The following is a 16,322-nucleotide window of genomic DNA, read 5'->3' as shown; positions in this document are numbered from 1 at the left end:
ACCTTTCTCTTCCAGATTGGAGGCTGAATATGGAACACTAGAACCATCTAGAAGGCCCCATATTCTTGTTTCTGAGCAGTGACACTGTGGGCTTTCCATAAGCTAACCCCATGGTGCTGTGGGATGGTCCTTCTGTATGCTGTGAATGTGTGTTGCTCCCATTGGTTGATAATAAAGCTGTTTTGGCCTATGGCAAGTCAGGATAAGGTTAGGCAGTACAATCAAACTGAGAACTGGGATGAAGAAGGGCGGAATCAGGAAGCTGCCCAAGGAACAAGATATCAGAGGACCAGTAAGCCACAGACTATGGGGCAATAAATAGATTACTAGAAATGGATTAATTTAAATGTAAGAGCTAGTTAGTAATAAGCCACTGGCCAAGCATTTATAATTAATATAATCCTCTGTGTGGTAATTTGGGAAGTGGCTGCTGGGTATTTGGGATTGGGCCAGATGAGACAAAAAGCTCCGCCTCTGCTTACACCATGGCTGTGTCTTTGTTTTTGGAGTGTGTATACTTCAGGGGGTCTTATAAAAATTGCTGGTAGTCAGAATCACTCCGGTTCCCTTTTAGGAAGGCCACCTGGGACGTGTCAGGGGCTGTCAGGTAAAGAGAATATCACCGATCCTGCTGACCTCCATGATATACCTTTGATCATTGCCGAGGCATGCCCCCATTCCCTGAGGCTGAGTCACCTGAGTGGGGACTTGCTGTCCTCAAGTCCACTAACAGAAAAGGTAGAGAGAAGACTAAACAGAGATACTGTGCCATAGAGAACCCCCTTGTCACCTCAGGTCATCCCCAGGGACCAAGTCTACTGAAATGACTTAGACATTTCTCCCCTGCTCAGTCTGTGAGTCTGGCATTTCAAATGACACCAACAGCCACCAAGTCCCCTGGACTGTAGATATTTGGTCTCTCTGGGCCTTTGTCCTATTTATGCAGGTCAAAAGCCTGACTCTACCATAACTGTAGACAAGGGAGCCTGTGGTGATATTGTGTTCCCCAAAATATTGTGCACCCTAATAAACTTATCTGGGGTCAGAGAACAGAACAGCCACTAGATATAGAGGCCAGAAAATGGTGGCACACACGCCTTTAATCCTAGCATTCCGAAGGCAGAGATCTGTCCAGCTCTCTGTGAGTTCAAAGCCACATGGAAACAGCCAGGCATGGTGACTTGTTGTGGGATGGTCTATATGTCAAATGCTCTGATTGGTCAATAAATAAAACACTGATTGGCCAGTGTCCAGGCAGGAAGTATAGGCAGGACTAACAGAGAGGAGAATTGAGAGAACAGGAAGGTGGGGGAAGACACTGCCAGTCACTGCCATGACAAGCAGCATGTGAAGATGTCGGTAAGCCACGAGCCACATGGCAAGGTATAGATTTATAGAAATGGATTAATTTAAGATATAAGAACAGTTAGCAAGAAGCCTGAGCCATTAGGCCAAACAGTTTAAATAATATAAGCATCTGTGTGTTTATTTTATAAGTGGGCTGTCGGACTGCCGGGGCTTGGTGGAACCAGAGAGAAAACTCTCCAGCTACGGTGACTCACACCTTTAATCCCAGGAAGTGATGGCAGAAAGCAGAAAGGTATATAAGATATGGGGACCAGGAACTAGAGTGGTTAAGCTTTTAGCAGCAGTTCAGCTGAGATCCATTTGGATGAGGACTCAGAGGCTTCCAGTTTGAGGAAACAGGATCAGCTGAGGAATTGGTGAGGCGAGGTAGCTGTGGCTTGTTCTGTCTCTCTGATCTTCCAGCGTTCACCCCAACACCTGGCTTCAGGTGTTTTATTAATAAAACCCTCTAACAATTCGTGCTACAGGAGCCATCTGACATGTTCCCATGGGCCTGTGGGTAGGTTGGAGCCCTACATGTGGGTGAGGCTCATGGCTCATCATAGCCAGGCATGGGACAATGTCAGGTGGGTCACACACAGGTGAGTGTGACCATCTTACTTCACCTTCTTCAGATCCTCAGGGCTGGCTCTTCTGAGACTTTCTGGCTAGACACTTTGTGTGAGTCATCCACTGTCCTTCCAATAAATCCCATTTGAGGAGACTAGAGGCAGAATTTCTTGATACTTCCAGCACTTAGAAACTGTTTTTGCTGGAAAATTCTGTCTCAGATGGCAACTAAAAGCGGGATAAAAGCCTGGCGCCGGAGCCTTCATTCGGTGTCTGCCTTGTCTTAAATTGTTGGGACAGACCTGCCTAACCCTGCAGGTAGGCTTGCCCATCGCTGAAGGGGTATCTGTCCAAATACAACATATTTGGGCATCAGCTATCTCATCCCTTCAAGCATGAGGAGATGGAGAAGACTGATATGTCACTATCACGGGTCACAGTATCCTGCACAGCTCCCACTTCCAAAGTGCCTGCCAGTCTCTAGCTAGTGTCTAACCCTGCAGCCACCTTGGATTCCAGGAGCACAGAGCCGTATAGATCACTCCCTGACCCCAAGCAGGAGCACTCATTTCATGGGAATGGGATTGTCCCATGCAATGGGGCCTCCCTCTCCAGGTCCACCTGAGATGCAGAACCAACGGAGAGGCTGAGCCAAGACCACAGTCTGATCGAGGTTGCTTAATTTATGCAGACCTCAGGCTCCCGCCCCAGTTCTTCCTGCTTAATGCCTGCGGCTCCTGCTGGTACCCCAGATGGGCCGAAATGATGACAAGTAGCCTCTCCTACCCTTTCAACATCACTTCAGTTCGCTTCCTCTGAGACAAGACTAAACTTGAGATAGTGGGGCTCCCAGGGTTGTGCCTCCTGACCAGGACTTGGATTACTGTACAAGGAAAGAACTCTCCCATCATACGTGCAGGAACCTGGGTTCCATCTCCTTCTTCCTTCCTCCTCTTGGATACTGTCCTTCCCTCTGGATTCTGTGGCCTGGATCATTCCATCACAACATCGCCCCAGGACAAGAATGTACTGTGCTCTGCAGCAGCCCAGTGGATGACGTGACCAAAGCCGCAGCCTGGTGTTCACTATCAAGAGCCTCCAGGCAGCCTGAGCCTCCCTGGCCACAAGCATAAGCTCTGGAGGGGGCCGAAGCATCGGGACACACATGCAGCCCAGGCGGCCACCTGTAACAGTACCTCCATCCTTGGGAGTTCTCCCAGATTACTAGGAAACAAGACGCAGGCCTTGTTTCGAAGCCCCCCACTTCTCTCCACAAGCCACTTGCTCCTCAATTTGGAATGATCAACACAGAAAGGTCGGCACTTGTGAGCTCAGAGGGTGGGGGAAGGCGCACACAGAGCGGGAAGGACAGGGAAGCGTCTGGGGGTCTCTTAGCCGTCAGATGCAGTTCTCACAGCCCCATTTCTCCTGTTTCAGTCTGCCCAGTGCTGCCTGCCCACATCAGCTCTCTCTAGGCTGTTCCCTGGAACAGAGAGTGACAGCTGTCCCTTCTCAGAACAACTGCACCTGTGTCCCGCCCTGGCCCTGATTCCTGGCACTATGTATTCTTCAAACTCCTGGAGTGGTCCTTGGACACTTGGTGCCAGGAAGGGGCGTGGTCACAGGAAGTGACGTCACTGGGAAAAAATCCTAAACTACTGCTTTTAGGGGTTAGTTGAAAGGTAAAGCCTTTCAACTCTGGCTGCAGATGTCTTGCCTGCCTTATGGGTTTGGTTTTATGTTTGCTCTTGTGCCTTTCAGCTTAAAGAAATTATGGGGAGGGGAAAGAAGACACAAGGGAAGGGAGGCAGGCATGACATCCTAGAAGAGTAATTTTGTAAATGAGGATGTTGAATGGCAGAGAGGGGAGACGATGGCCTAGAAGATGCGATGACGTAGAAGATGTGGGTGTACCAAGGCTGAACCCAGGAGGTGCCCGGTGTGAACCTGAGATGCTGAACACCTAAAAGCCATGGCTGTGTAAAAGAGGAGTCAAGAGGAGGCAGGGTAAGAGCAGGACCAGCAGGGAGGGGACGCACCTTGACCTTGAGCAAACCTGTACTCAACTTCTCTACAACATAAAGGTGAAAATACACACCCCAAAGGCTGGTTATCTGCTGACAATCCACACAGCATCAGCATCTGCTGCCACCGTGGGGCTTTCTCCTCGGCACTATTACTGATGACCACGGAGTGAACACAAAAGAAATAAGCCGCAGGGAAGCACGTGGCCCCTATGCCCATTCCGAGGTAGCTAGTTCTATTTCAACATTCTGCAAGAATGACTGACTGACCAAAACTTCAGAGATTATAGTGAGTTGGAATGTTGCAGGTCCAGAGCCAAATGACCTCGGCCCATCTTTAACTCCTTTTGCTAAGCATGTACTGCCCTCATCAGTGTGTGAGTATCCATTAAAATCCTTTGGGAATATAAAAGCAGATCCCTGGCTTTCACTAACCCCAAGGCTCAGAATGTCATCTGAGAGCACCAGAAGCCTATAGTAGAGTTTTCTCACATTGCTGTATCCCGCCCACCTTATGTTTCTACCAATGCATTTTAAATTATCTTAGTCTACGATTTTCCTTGTTCTGTTATTACAAAAGTTTCACAGAAGGGTTGGAGAGATGGCTCAGTGGTGAAGAGCACTGGCTGCTCTTCCAGAGGACCTGGGATCAATTCCCAGCACCCACATGGCAGCTCACAACCATTTATAACTACGGTTCCTGGGGATCTGATGCCTTCTTCTGGCCTCTGCAGGCACCAGGCATGTACATAGTACACATTCATACATGCAGGCAAAACATCCCCCTACACACACACACACACACACACACACACACACACACACACACACACACACACACAGATGTATATACATATATAATTTTTGTATATATCTGTATATATATATATATATATATATATATATATATATATATAATCTATCTTTACATTTTTTCCCATGAAATCATTACTGTAGGGGAGCATGGTATATGGAATAACCTAAATCTGGGTTCCCAGGCTATAGTCATTTATCTTTGACTCCAGAATAAACTGTGTGTGTGTGTGTATACTATAAACATATATAAACTATAAATATAAATATATATATATATATATATATATATTTGAGATAGAGCTGTGTATTTACATTGACAAGCAAGATTTTTCCTTTTTTTTGTAAAGGAAAATTATTATTTTTTTTATTTTATGTGCATTGGTGTTTTGCCTGCATGCATGTCTGTATGAAGGTGTCAGGTCTTGGAGTTACAGTTGTGAGCTGCCAGGTGGGTGCTGGGAACTGAACCCAGGTCCTCTGGAAGAGCAGTCAGCGCTCTTCACCACTGGGGCATCTCTCCAGCCCTGAAAGATTTTTATCTTTCCTCTTTGACCATTTTCTGTCCCTTTGGGGACAACATCACCCCATCATCAATGCTTGATAAATCAAGACACACCAAGTCTTGAGATGTTCAGGAACATGGAAAATGACTCAACAGAGAAGTTGAGTGGGGAATTTCAGGGTGGGAAACCCCATCACACACTGCGCCAGGGCCTGCTTCCTCACGGGCCTCCTCCCAACAGCCACCTTTTTAGTCACCAGGCTTCATGCCTCGGTTCCACCTGATGGTCCAGGCACCTGAGTGGGAAAAGTAGATACTCCAGAGATCGCAGGACAGGGCTGGAAATGTCACAGACACTACTCTGCTCCAAGTTTGGTGACACAGTAATGTAGAAAAAAAGTCATGAGAAAAAAAATTATGCATTGCTGAATTAACTAAAAATATTAAATAATGCAATAAGAGGAAGTGCCCAGTAAATAAAGCCACTAACTGTCAGGAGGACCTGTTGTCTCTGAGGCCTGAGATTCAAATGAAGTTCCTTGGAAATAAGGGCCTCTGGGGATCCTGAGAGAGGGGTGTCAAGCTTGGCTGAGAAGGTGGAAGTGAGAAATGGAAAGATGATGGGCAGGGTACTGGGGTACAGCAGATGATGGGGAGTGCAGATGGTGGGGAGTCCCCACTTCAGTCCTCTGGAGTTGTCTGGGGCTTGCAAAGAGCAAGTGTGAGGGACCTGTGATTCCACATAACGCCTGTGGGTGGCGCTCCATCTTGGATGAGAGAAACCCAGACTCTCCATTGCCGTACCAAGACACAGAGATGCACCAGATGCACCGCTCCTGTCCCACTGCCAGACGCCACCCAGGACAGCCTTTCTGTGTGCACAGCCAGGCCTCAGTCAGAAGCCTTTCTGTTTGCTCAGGTCCCACTAACTGAATTTGTGTTTTGATTTCAGGTTTGGGCGGGGCTTGGAGCCGGTGTGGAATTTGCGGACCGGCCCTGGGGTGGTGGTGTGGCTGTGTGTAAAGTGGAGCTGCTGTTCGGGCTGGGGGACACCCGTGTGTCTTTAACCCTGGGAATCAATGTCATAGTCCTACACCAGGATCTTTCCAGATGTGCTTTGTATTTCGGAGGCTTTTGAGGAGGACAGATTTCATTTCTAACCTAAATTATCATCAGTTAAAAGTTAAATTATAAAAGGACCTTATAAAATATAATTACATGTACTTACTATGTCATCAATGACACATAATCACCTATGTAATTATGTACGTATTAAAATTAGCTGAAGCGAATGATTAAAATGCCGTCCTCTCTGGGGTTGGGCCTGTGTTTATAGATGTGCGTAGTTCTGCTGGGGATGTGTTTTTGAGCGATGACCCCAGTGCCTGCCAGGGCTGGTCAAAGGCTTACGTGGTGTGCACAAAAGAAGGGCGAGACCTGGTGCTTCATGCTTTGGGGCATCCAGACCCTGAGTGCTCACCACCTCCCCTTCCAGTCACACCCTAGCTTTCTATGTGGCCACAGGATCCTTCTCTGTCACTCTCGAGATGCCTTGGTCAGGAGGTCCCCACCAGCATCAAACTGATACTAGCACTACGATCTTGAAGCTTTAGAAATGTGGGCTCAATAAACCTTTTCTTTATGAGTTCCTAACTTCAGGTATTTCATTAGAGCAGTAGAAAAAATAGGCACATGGAATGGACAAATGGTCTTATCAAAGTTAACAGGAAATAGCAAGGAATAGCACGAGTGTGGGGGTGGTGGACGGATAGACAGGTGCAGGGGGTGGGGAAGATGGACGGACACAAATGGTTCCCTCACAAGGCTCAGATACTGACTGAAGAAGCAGGCGCATCTGTGGGAAGACGGAGCGCCGCAGCCCTGCTCGCTGCCGGGGATGGAGGCCTAAGCAACACTCTGAATGCTCCACTGACACAGGGCCCCACCTCAGACACTCTTGTCCCCCATCTCCCGAGTCACAAGTAAGGCTAAGTGCACCCGACTCCCATGGCCAGGATTCCAAGCTCCCTCTAGAATGTGGTTGGAGTTTAACTGTGGTGAACTGGCCCCCAGGACAAACACATTCCAATCAGCCAGAGTGAAGACTCCACCCGTCTCAGTATTTCTGCTGAGAAATGCCTTCCCTGCCCTACAATCTCCAAACCTTAGTATCTCATAAGATTGCTCAATAGAAGCCAGTCACGGGAAGGTTAAAATGGCACCGAATTCTAAGTCTGTCAGCTGCATAAGTAACACAGTTATCCTTTGCCTGAGGCACAATGAAAGAAGTCCTGGGTTTAGTCCCCAGGACCATGAAAAACATGTGTGGGGAGGCAGGAGGATCAGAAACTCAAGGTCAGTCTGGGCCCCACAAGGCCCTTTGTCCAAAAAGAAAACAATTCTTAGTCTAAAACACTGAGAAGCAGATTCTGGGAGGGACTTACTTCCTGAACCCCGCCATACCCAGGAAACTTCATGCACCACACTGTTCTCCCCTGTTCTACAAGGAGTCATGTGACATCTCTCTGCACTAGTTAATTTATGGCTAACTCTAGAGTCATCTGCTCACATATCCATGGCTCTTGCGACCCATTGCTCATCATCCTGGCCCTGCCCAACCTCTCCTGTATCTACTACCCTCTTTCCATTCTGTGGTGGTTTGAATGTAACTGGGCCCCATAAGCTCATAGGGAGCAGTACTGTTAGGAGGAGCTTGTTGGAGTGGGTGTGGCCTTTTTGGAGGAAGTGTGTCACTGTGGGGGTGGGCTCTGAAATCTCCTATGCTGAAGTTAGGCCCGGTCTCAGTTTACTTCCTATTGCCTTCGGATCAAGATATAGAACTCTCAGCTCCTTCTCTAGCAGCATATCTGCCTATGTGCCACCATGTCCCATCATGATCATGGAATAAACCTCTGAAACTGTAAGCCACCCCGATTAAATGTTTTCCTAATAAGAGTTGCTGTGGTCATGGTGTCTCTTCACAGCAACAGAAGCCCTAACCAAGACATCCTCCATCCTCAATGTGGTTCTGTCTCTTGATGGCTTTCTACACAGTCTGTCTCCAACATCACTGGGTTCTCACAACCTGCTGCTACTCGAATCCCGTCACACACTTCCATGGGCTCCTTACAGCACAGGCGAGGCAGAGTACGGTGTGTCCTTGGCTAGCTAAGACTGTTCCTGGGAGCACACTGAATTCCATTGCCCTGAAAACCAACAACCTGGCTGTAGCTAAGCCACTCGGAAAGAGATGTGACCAAGGTCCAGGGTCACACCAAAAGTTAACTAAGGAGCCATACATAGTGTGTGCTTATAATCTCAGAAACTGGGAGATGGAGACAGGAGGCTAAAAAGTTCAAAGGTATCCCTTGCTGTATAGTAAGTTCAGGGTAAGCCTAGACTACAAGATATCCTTTAAATTTTTTAAAACCAACTAAGGAACCAGGCATGATAGTGTACACCTGAACCTCAGTTCTCAGGCATGTGGATAACAAGTTTGAAGGCAATCGGGCCTAAAGAGCAAGATCTTGTATTAGATAAAACAAAACAACAATAAAAACTAAAAATGGTTCAGTCCTAAAGCCTTTAAAAATATTCTAAAAACAACATCAGAAATTAATGGTTTTTCTGAGTATGGTGGCTCACACTTGTAATCCCAGTACTTAGAAGGCTGAGGCAGGAGGATTGCCATGAATTTGAAATCAGCCTGGACTACAGACTCAGACTGTGTCCCCCAAACAACAAAAATAATCATCTTTGAATTTAAAAAAATTATGTGTATGAATGTTTTGTCTGCCTGTATGTGGTGCACCATGTGCATGCCTGGAGCCTGCGGAGGCCGGAAGAGGGCACCAGATCCCCCAGAACTGCAATCCCAGAGGCTTGTGAGCCACCAGGTGGGTTCTGGGACTCAAACCCAGATCCTCTGAAAGAGCAGTAAATACTCCTAACCTCTGAGCCATCTCTCCCATTTCATTAAGTATTGTTTAGGCAATGTTTAAACTAAATTTTAAATCTACACAAGAAATACCTGCTTTAAAGTTTCATTTTTTTTTTCTACTTTCTCCACATTGGAATAGAATAAGTCTTATTTTCAAAGTACAAACTCATTACTCACAGAGAAATAGGAATGTACACACATGCACACAGACAACCCCCACGCCCAGGTTTATCAGAATTTTGAAAGGAATAAAAAAGACGCTAAAATGTATACAACTACCAAACTGCTTAGGAGAGAAACATGAAGGGTGTGTGGCTTCCTTACATAGTTCTGAAATTGTACTGAAGCAGTTTTTTAAAAACAGTTCTTTCCAAGAGACATCTTCCCTTAGGCTGGGACCTCGGAATATCTAATTCTGTCTCTTGTGGGACACAGGACCTTTAATAAATAAGCTTAATTATGTAGGGAGGACCAGCCAAATGGTCTAGGGGGTGCTTGTCACTAAGCCTGACATGAGTTTCATCCCTGAGACTCACAGAATGGAAGGAGTGAACTTCTACAAATTGTCCTCTGACATTCACACATATGTAGGACATGAACACACCCAAACACATATGCAGATAAACACACAAATACACATGCATATATATATATATATATAAAACAAAAATTTTAACTATGGAGAAAAAGGTATAAATTGTATGTTTTTCTGTCAGACTGGGGACCAATGAAGTCTCCACATAATTCTACAGTCTTCCCCTAACATAGCTGGAGTCCTCCCTTCACACAGCTCTGGGTGCTCCCCTCACACAGATCTGAGGTTCTCCCCGCCCAGCCCTTCCCACATCTCTGGGTCCTCCCCCCCACCCCGCCAGCTCTGGGTCTTCCCCTCACACAGCTCTGAGATCCTTCCCAACCATCTCTGGGTCCTCCCCTAACACAGCTCTCAGGTCCTCCCCCCACAGCTCTGGGTCCTCCCCTAACTCAGCTCTGACTCTCCCCCTACATAGCTCTGACTCCTCCCACAGCTCTGAGTCCTCCCCTAACTCAGCTGCGAGCTCCTCCCCAACCAGCTCTGAGTCCTCCCCTAACTCAGCTCTGACCCCCCTCCCCCAACCCACAGCTCTGGGTCCTCCCCTAATACCCATTGTTGCCAGTGAAATCTTCAACTCTGGTAAAAAGGTGGTTTTCTGTCCCTACTGGGGTCACCAGGTAAAACACAAGGTATACAGCTAAATATTAATTTCTCATAAACTGCACATCATTTGCTCACATAAACATGACCATGTACCATCAAATGGAAGACATATTTGTTATAAATTATGAGCCAAGTACCACTGGAGCCAAACACTAAGACATTATTCATTGTTTGCCTGAAATTCAAATGTGGCTGGGGCCCTGAGTTTCTATTTGTTAAAGTCTGGCAGTCTGAGTCCTCATCTGCCCAGCAGTAGCCATGGCAACAAGCTCTGATGCAACTCATGGATACAGCTTGGGAGGATGGGGAAGTAACCTCTCAGGGTGAACAGCCTCCAACAAGGAGGAGGGCCTTCACTGGCCAACAGCACCTGGCCAGAGGGATGTCCACACCTCAAATTACAGATGAGGCTTTCCCAAAGTCACATAGATTCAGAGAAGCACACTGGCTGTCCTGAGTTGCCGAGACCCCAGAGCACCTGCCCACTGAGGGTCCAGGCCTCTGACTCTGTTGGCTTCATGCAAAGGCAGGATACACATTTCACAGAACATTAATAAGTCAGAACAGCAAATCCCTACTTTAGTTACACCTCACCTTTTCAGAAGCCCCTGAGAAAGGATGTCCCCAATGTTTAGTCTGAGCTTGCCAATGAAGTTATGAGTGACTGTCCCAGCCCTTATGGCCTGGCAGCCCTGAGGACACCAGGAGTCAGGGTGTGGACTTTTCTGCCCTTTGGTGGAAAGAACCATCAAGGTGTTGAATCTAAGGTTGTAGAAGCTTGGACATACAGGGCTAGCACTGCAGTGACATTGGAGGAGGGGACCATACAGCTCAGGGTGACAACCAAGACACAGACGGAAGTTTTCCTGTATTCCACCTGGTCCTGCAGCCGCTCGATCCTAAGTAAACCCACAGAGGCTTATATCAATTACAAACTGGATGGCCTATGGCTCAGGCTTCTCGCTAGCTAGCTCAACCCATCCCTATTAATCTATGTGTTGCCATGTGGCCATGGCGTTACCAGTCTCCTGGCATCTTTTTGCTCCTTGGACAGTGGGCTGAAGTCTCCCCTGACTCTGCCCTTCTCTCTGTATCTCTGCTTGGATTTCCCACCTGCCTCTAAGCTGCTTTGCCATAGGCCAAAGTAGCTTATTTATTAGCCAGTGAGAGCAGCATATAGTCACAGCATACAGAAAGACATCCCGCAGCACAGGACCCGGGGAAAGGCACTGATGGGCACAAGGAAGGTAATGAGGAGTCAAGGGGCCAGGACAAGGTTTATGGCTCACACACCGTAGACAGTAGACAGGGCTTAGGTCACTTCAAATACACAGTCGCCTGTCAGGGTTCATGAAGAAACAGGGTCACAGTTTGAGTGGCTTGCCACAGGCCACAGAAGCCAAGACTTCCCACACAGTGGATCCGGGTGGCTCGGGGCCACGGTCTCCGTACTCTGTGCCCAATTCTGTGCCTTCATCAACTCACTCTCTTGCCACCTGCTCTACTTCCTCCCACCCACTGCTAGGACTTGGAGTCACGGTGGGAACAGGAAGAAAGGACAAGCCCCTTGCCTCATGGAGTCCCTCTGCATCCTTTAAAGACCTCCTCACCACAGAGCCTCGGTTTCTCTAGGTTCTCTTACCTCCCAACAGTGCTAAAATTAAAACAGTTTAATTGTGATATAAACACCACCCCAGAAGCCACTCTGAATGCCAGGTTAGGCCAACCAAGCCAACCCCGCAGACTCCTTTAAATAGGATCAAGAAAAGGATCCAACATATTAGACGCTGCTAGAAGCTCTGGAGGTAGGAGACAACAGACTCAGACAAGAGGTGAATGGAGGTTTGCCTCAGAGGTCACAGGCCAACCAGACTGCAGTACAAAGCATAGCAGGAAAATGAGAGACCCTGTCTCCACAGGTGGGAGGAGAGAGCTGACTCCTAAAAGTTGTCTTCTGATCTCTCTGAGTGTGTGCGTGCGTACACACACACACTTTTATGTGATGTGATAGCTACTCAGGGTCTTGTTTTGTATAGCAAGTATTTCCCATTTGACCTTTGGCAGGCTCTAGCTCCCATATCTGTGCTGAACGGCACTGAAACCCAGTATGTTAAATCTCCAGGTTCCCAAGCCCCCTGGATTTTACCTGAATGTCCTTTCTATCTTGACAGCTCTGATTCTTTTTTTTTTTTTTTTGGTTTTTCGAGACAGGGTTTCTCTGTGTAGCTTTGCGCCTTTCCTGGAACTCACTTGGTAGCCCAGGCTGGCCTCGAACTCACAGCGATCTGCCTGGCTCTGCCTCCCGAGTGCTGGGATTAAAGGCGTCCGCCACCACCGCCCGGCCCTGATTCTTTTAAAAAGAATTTTAAATGTATGTTACCCAGTGTTTCGAGTTGTTTATAGATGAAGGACCAAATGCCCTAACGTTTCACACTTTTGGAAATGTGAGTCTGCCCTGTTTTAAGGCAGGCAAGCTTCGGAGCCCTGACTCCCCATGTAGAAGGACTGGCTGCCGCTGCCGCCGCCGCCCACAGCTCTCCCAGCATGGCAGCTGCAGCCACGTGGCTGCCAAGCATTTGAAATGCGGTCAGTCCAAACAGAGAAGACACAAAAACGGGCTGGAGAGATGGCTCAGGGGTTAAGAGCGCTGGCTGCTCTTCCAGGTGACCAGAGTTTGGTTCCCAGAACCCACATGGGGGTGCAAAACCATCCCTAACTCCAGTTCCAGGCCCACGCGTGGTACACATACATACATACATACGTTTAAACATGATAAATAAATCTCATAAAAAGATACAGTTATAACGTTCAGAGAGACTTCGTGAGCTGTCGCTGGCCCCTTTGTCAGCCTGGTTGCTGGATGCCATTCCTCTCTCTTTCTCCCCCTCGCCTCCCCTACCTCTGTACCATGTGTGTGAGCGCACACGCGTGCACACTTCCTCCGTAGAACAGCTACTTGAGGGAAGAAACTTGCTTTACTCGTTTTTTGGTCACCAGACTTGGACCTAGACATTTGTGATGTGAATGGATGCCACGTTTCCTTAGATCAATACACGTGACCTTTAGAGAGAACAGCCTCTCCTTAGCCATGGCTTCTCGTGACATGGCAGGTCCTTTCTCCAGTAAACCCCGGCATTCTGGACTCTTCCTTAGGAGTGTTTGGTGTCTCTGGCAAGAGGAGAGGGACACTCTGGATTTGGTTACGTCACTCTTCACATGTGCATCCTGCTGCCTCCGTGATCTTCCCTCCTTGACCTCGAGGGCTGCCCTGGGCACCATGACAGTGCCTGGGTCTGTCTGCCTAGCGTGGGGTCTGGCCAACAGGGCACTTGGCTTTCACACAAAACTGTGACCTCTCAGGCTGTATCAGCAGCAAAGGGGATATTTAGCCTACTCCCTTCTGTGCCTTCGCTCAGTTTCTCAAATTCCCTAGCCAAGGGAGCTGCTTCTGGGACCCTCTGAGAGCCTTTGCCATCACCTAGGTCAACGCCAATCACGTTATTTGTCTAAATGGATATTATCTAACTTGGATTAACCCTACCAGAAGCTTTCAAGGTAAGAAAGTGGTTTCCATCTTCAGCACGAGTCTAACTTCCCCTTTGCAAGCCAGAAGCAAGCGTTCGGAAAGAGCTAACACAGAGACAACTGGACAGGAATGCACGCTGCACCCCAGACACCTCAGCAGACATTCGCGGGTGCTGAGGAGCTACGTGGCGAATCTAGGTCATGCAAACCATCTGCAAACACAGCAGCCGTGTTCTGTGCAGCGCCGTAAGAGCTGACAGGACTTCCCGAAGTGCACTTGGTGGGACCCTGACTAGGCATGTTTGTGATGTGCGCAGTGAAAGCAGACGCGAAACTCACCAAGTGGCCCAAGTGAGAAAGCTGAGGGCATGGACTGCACAGGCTGAGCGGGCTGTTGGCAGCCGCAGCTGCTCTAGGAGGAAGAAATCCAGCAGGGGACCTTGCAGGAACGCCTCTGCTCTCAGATCCCAAACTACTCATGCCTAGAAACTTGAGACAAGAAAGGACCCACAAACACTAGTGTCCTGTCCCGACTGGCCTTTGGATGGCAGGTCAAGCCTCCAACCTCGAGGGATCAAGCAAGACTCTGGCTTTCAGGCTTATCTCTTCCCTAAGGATCATGACGTTGCTGGCACTTGCCTTGCCCTTCTGCATGGTCACCTGGCAGCTTCTCACAAAGCTGTACCAGTGACAGCTGCTGCACCTGGCATTCAAGAACCTTCAAAGGCTTAGACTTTGAGAACACACAACTTAATGAGCTTTGGTATCACAGCTGAAAATGGAAAGCTGACTTCGAATGGTTTGGCCTGTTTTTACAGAATTCTAGCCAAGAGGAAGAGATGGAGGTGGGGGACCACCCAGGAAGACAGGAGGTGCCAAGTGTCAGGTCCTTGCTTGGAGAGCAACATTGGGAATAATAATGTGTGGTGATATTTTATCTGTATACCCCAATAAAGTTTATCTGAGGATCAGAGGAAAAAGCCAGCCACTATAGTAAACATAGAGGTTAGGCAGTGGTAGCACACGCCTTTAATCCTATCACTTGGAAGGCAGAGATCTATCTGGATCTCTGTGAGTTCAAGGCCACACTGGGAACACAGCCTGGTGTGGTGGTACATACCTTTAATCCCGGCACTAACCATAAAGGTCTGGAGGTCTGTACAGACAGACAGGAAGTGACAGAGCTGGGCAGGAAGAGGAAGTGATGTAGCTGGGCAGAGAGAGGAAGTGAGATGGCAGGGACAGAAAGGCATGTAGGTGTGGGTATACAGGAAGTAGATCTCTTTGGAGACTGAGGTGTCGGTGAGGTGAGGTTGGCTGTGGCTTGTCCTATTTCTCTGATCTCTCAGTTTTCATCCCAATATCTGGCTCCGAGCTTTTTTTTTTTTTTTTTTTTTTTTAACAAGACTGTTTAGCAATCCGTCTTACAATAATGCAAAGCTGGGTGTGGTGCCATTACCTGTCTCCCCAACACAGGAGGTGGAGGCAGAAGGGTTGTGAGTTTGAAGCCAGCCTTGGGCAACATGGTAAGTTCCAGGGCAACCTGGATAAAAAAGGAAGACCCATCTCAAAACTCAATCCATCAATTAAAAAATTTCATAAAGATGGAAGAAAAAAGGAAGGGAAGTACCAAAGAGGGTGGAAGCGGTTGGCGGGGGAGGGGGTGTGTGGGGGGGGTGTGGGGGGAGGTGGTGGTGGTGGAGGGGTATGGTGGATAGGGAGTGTGGAGGGGTAGAGGGGAGGGGCAGGTGGTGGTGGTGGAGGGGTGTGGTGGGTGGGGAGTGGGTCAGAAAGAACCTAGTGAAGAGACTGAGAAGGAAGGAGGAGGAAATTGTATCAAACAAACGGCACTGAGAAGTGATATCAAATGAAAAGGGGATTTGGGTGAGGCAGTTAAGACAGAGAAGGGTTGGGGGGAGTGGGAACCTAGGGTTCCAAAGAGGTCAGAAGCAGCATGAGGCGAAAGCGAGAATTGAAGGTCATGTTCAGTTCACTGTGTGAGCCCCCAGAAGTGTGGAGAGGTCATCCTGTGTGGAGAGGTCATCCTGGGGAACCAGCAGCAGCCTGATGTCTGGGGGAGTAAATACTGACTCCTATTCATATGGAGTCATTGTTCTAGAAGCCTGATGAGGTGCCTGAACTGCCCCGGACAAAGTCCATGTTCTTAGAGTCTCAGGAAAGAGATATGATTGTAGGGAAAGAGTTAGCAAATGCCTTAGAGAAAAACATCACAGGAAAAGAAGATACGCCAGGGAGGTGGGCTGTGAGAATCCCCAAGGGAGCATCTAGAGGAAGGGTCCATACTGGGGACCCAGGAGGCTGCTCACCTCAGCACAGACACAAAGCAGAGAGGAGACAGAAAGGCAAGGGGTGGGAGACAAAATACTTCCTCCAGCGACC

General features: G+C 48.2%; 1 protein-coding gene across 3 annotated transcripts in view; it reads right to left on the bottom strand.

Moving 5' to 3' along the window:
• Agpat4 (1-acylglycerol-3-phosphate O-acyltransferase 4) overlaps positions 1-16,322 on the bottom strand; it is a 105,487-nt gene that overhangs the window by 21,478 nt on the left and 67,687 nt on the right. The gene's annotated exons all lie outside the window — the stretch shown is intronic.

The sequence above is a fragment of the Peromyscus californicus genome, unplaced genomic scaffold, assembly GCF_007827085.1.
Source record: "Peromyscus californicus insignis strain IS unplaced genomic scaffold, ASM782708v3 Scaffold_22__1_contigs__length_63687245, whole genome shotgun sequence".
Classification (NCBI taxonomy): domain Eukaryota; kingdom Metazoa; phylum Chordata; class Mammalia; order Rodentia; family Cricetidae; genus Peromyscus; species Peromyscus californicus.
The sequence above is the reverse complement of the archived record's forward strand: the minus strand, read 5'-3'. Positions and strand labels throughout refer to the sequence as shown.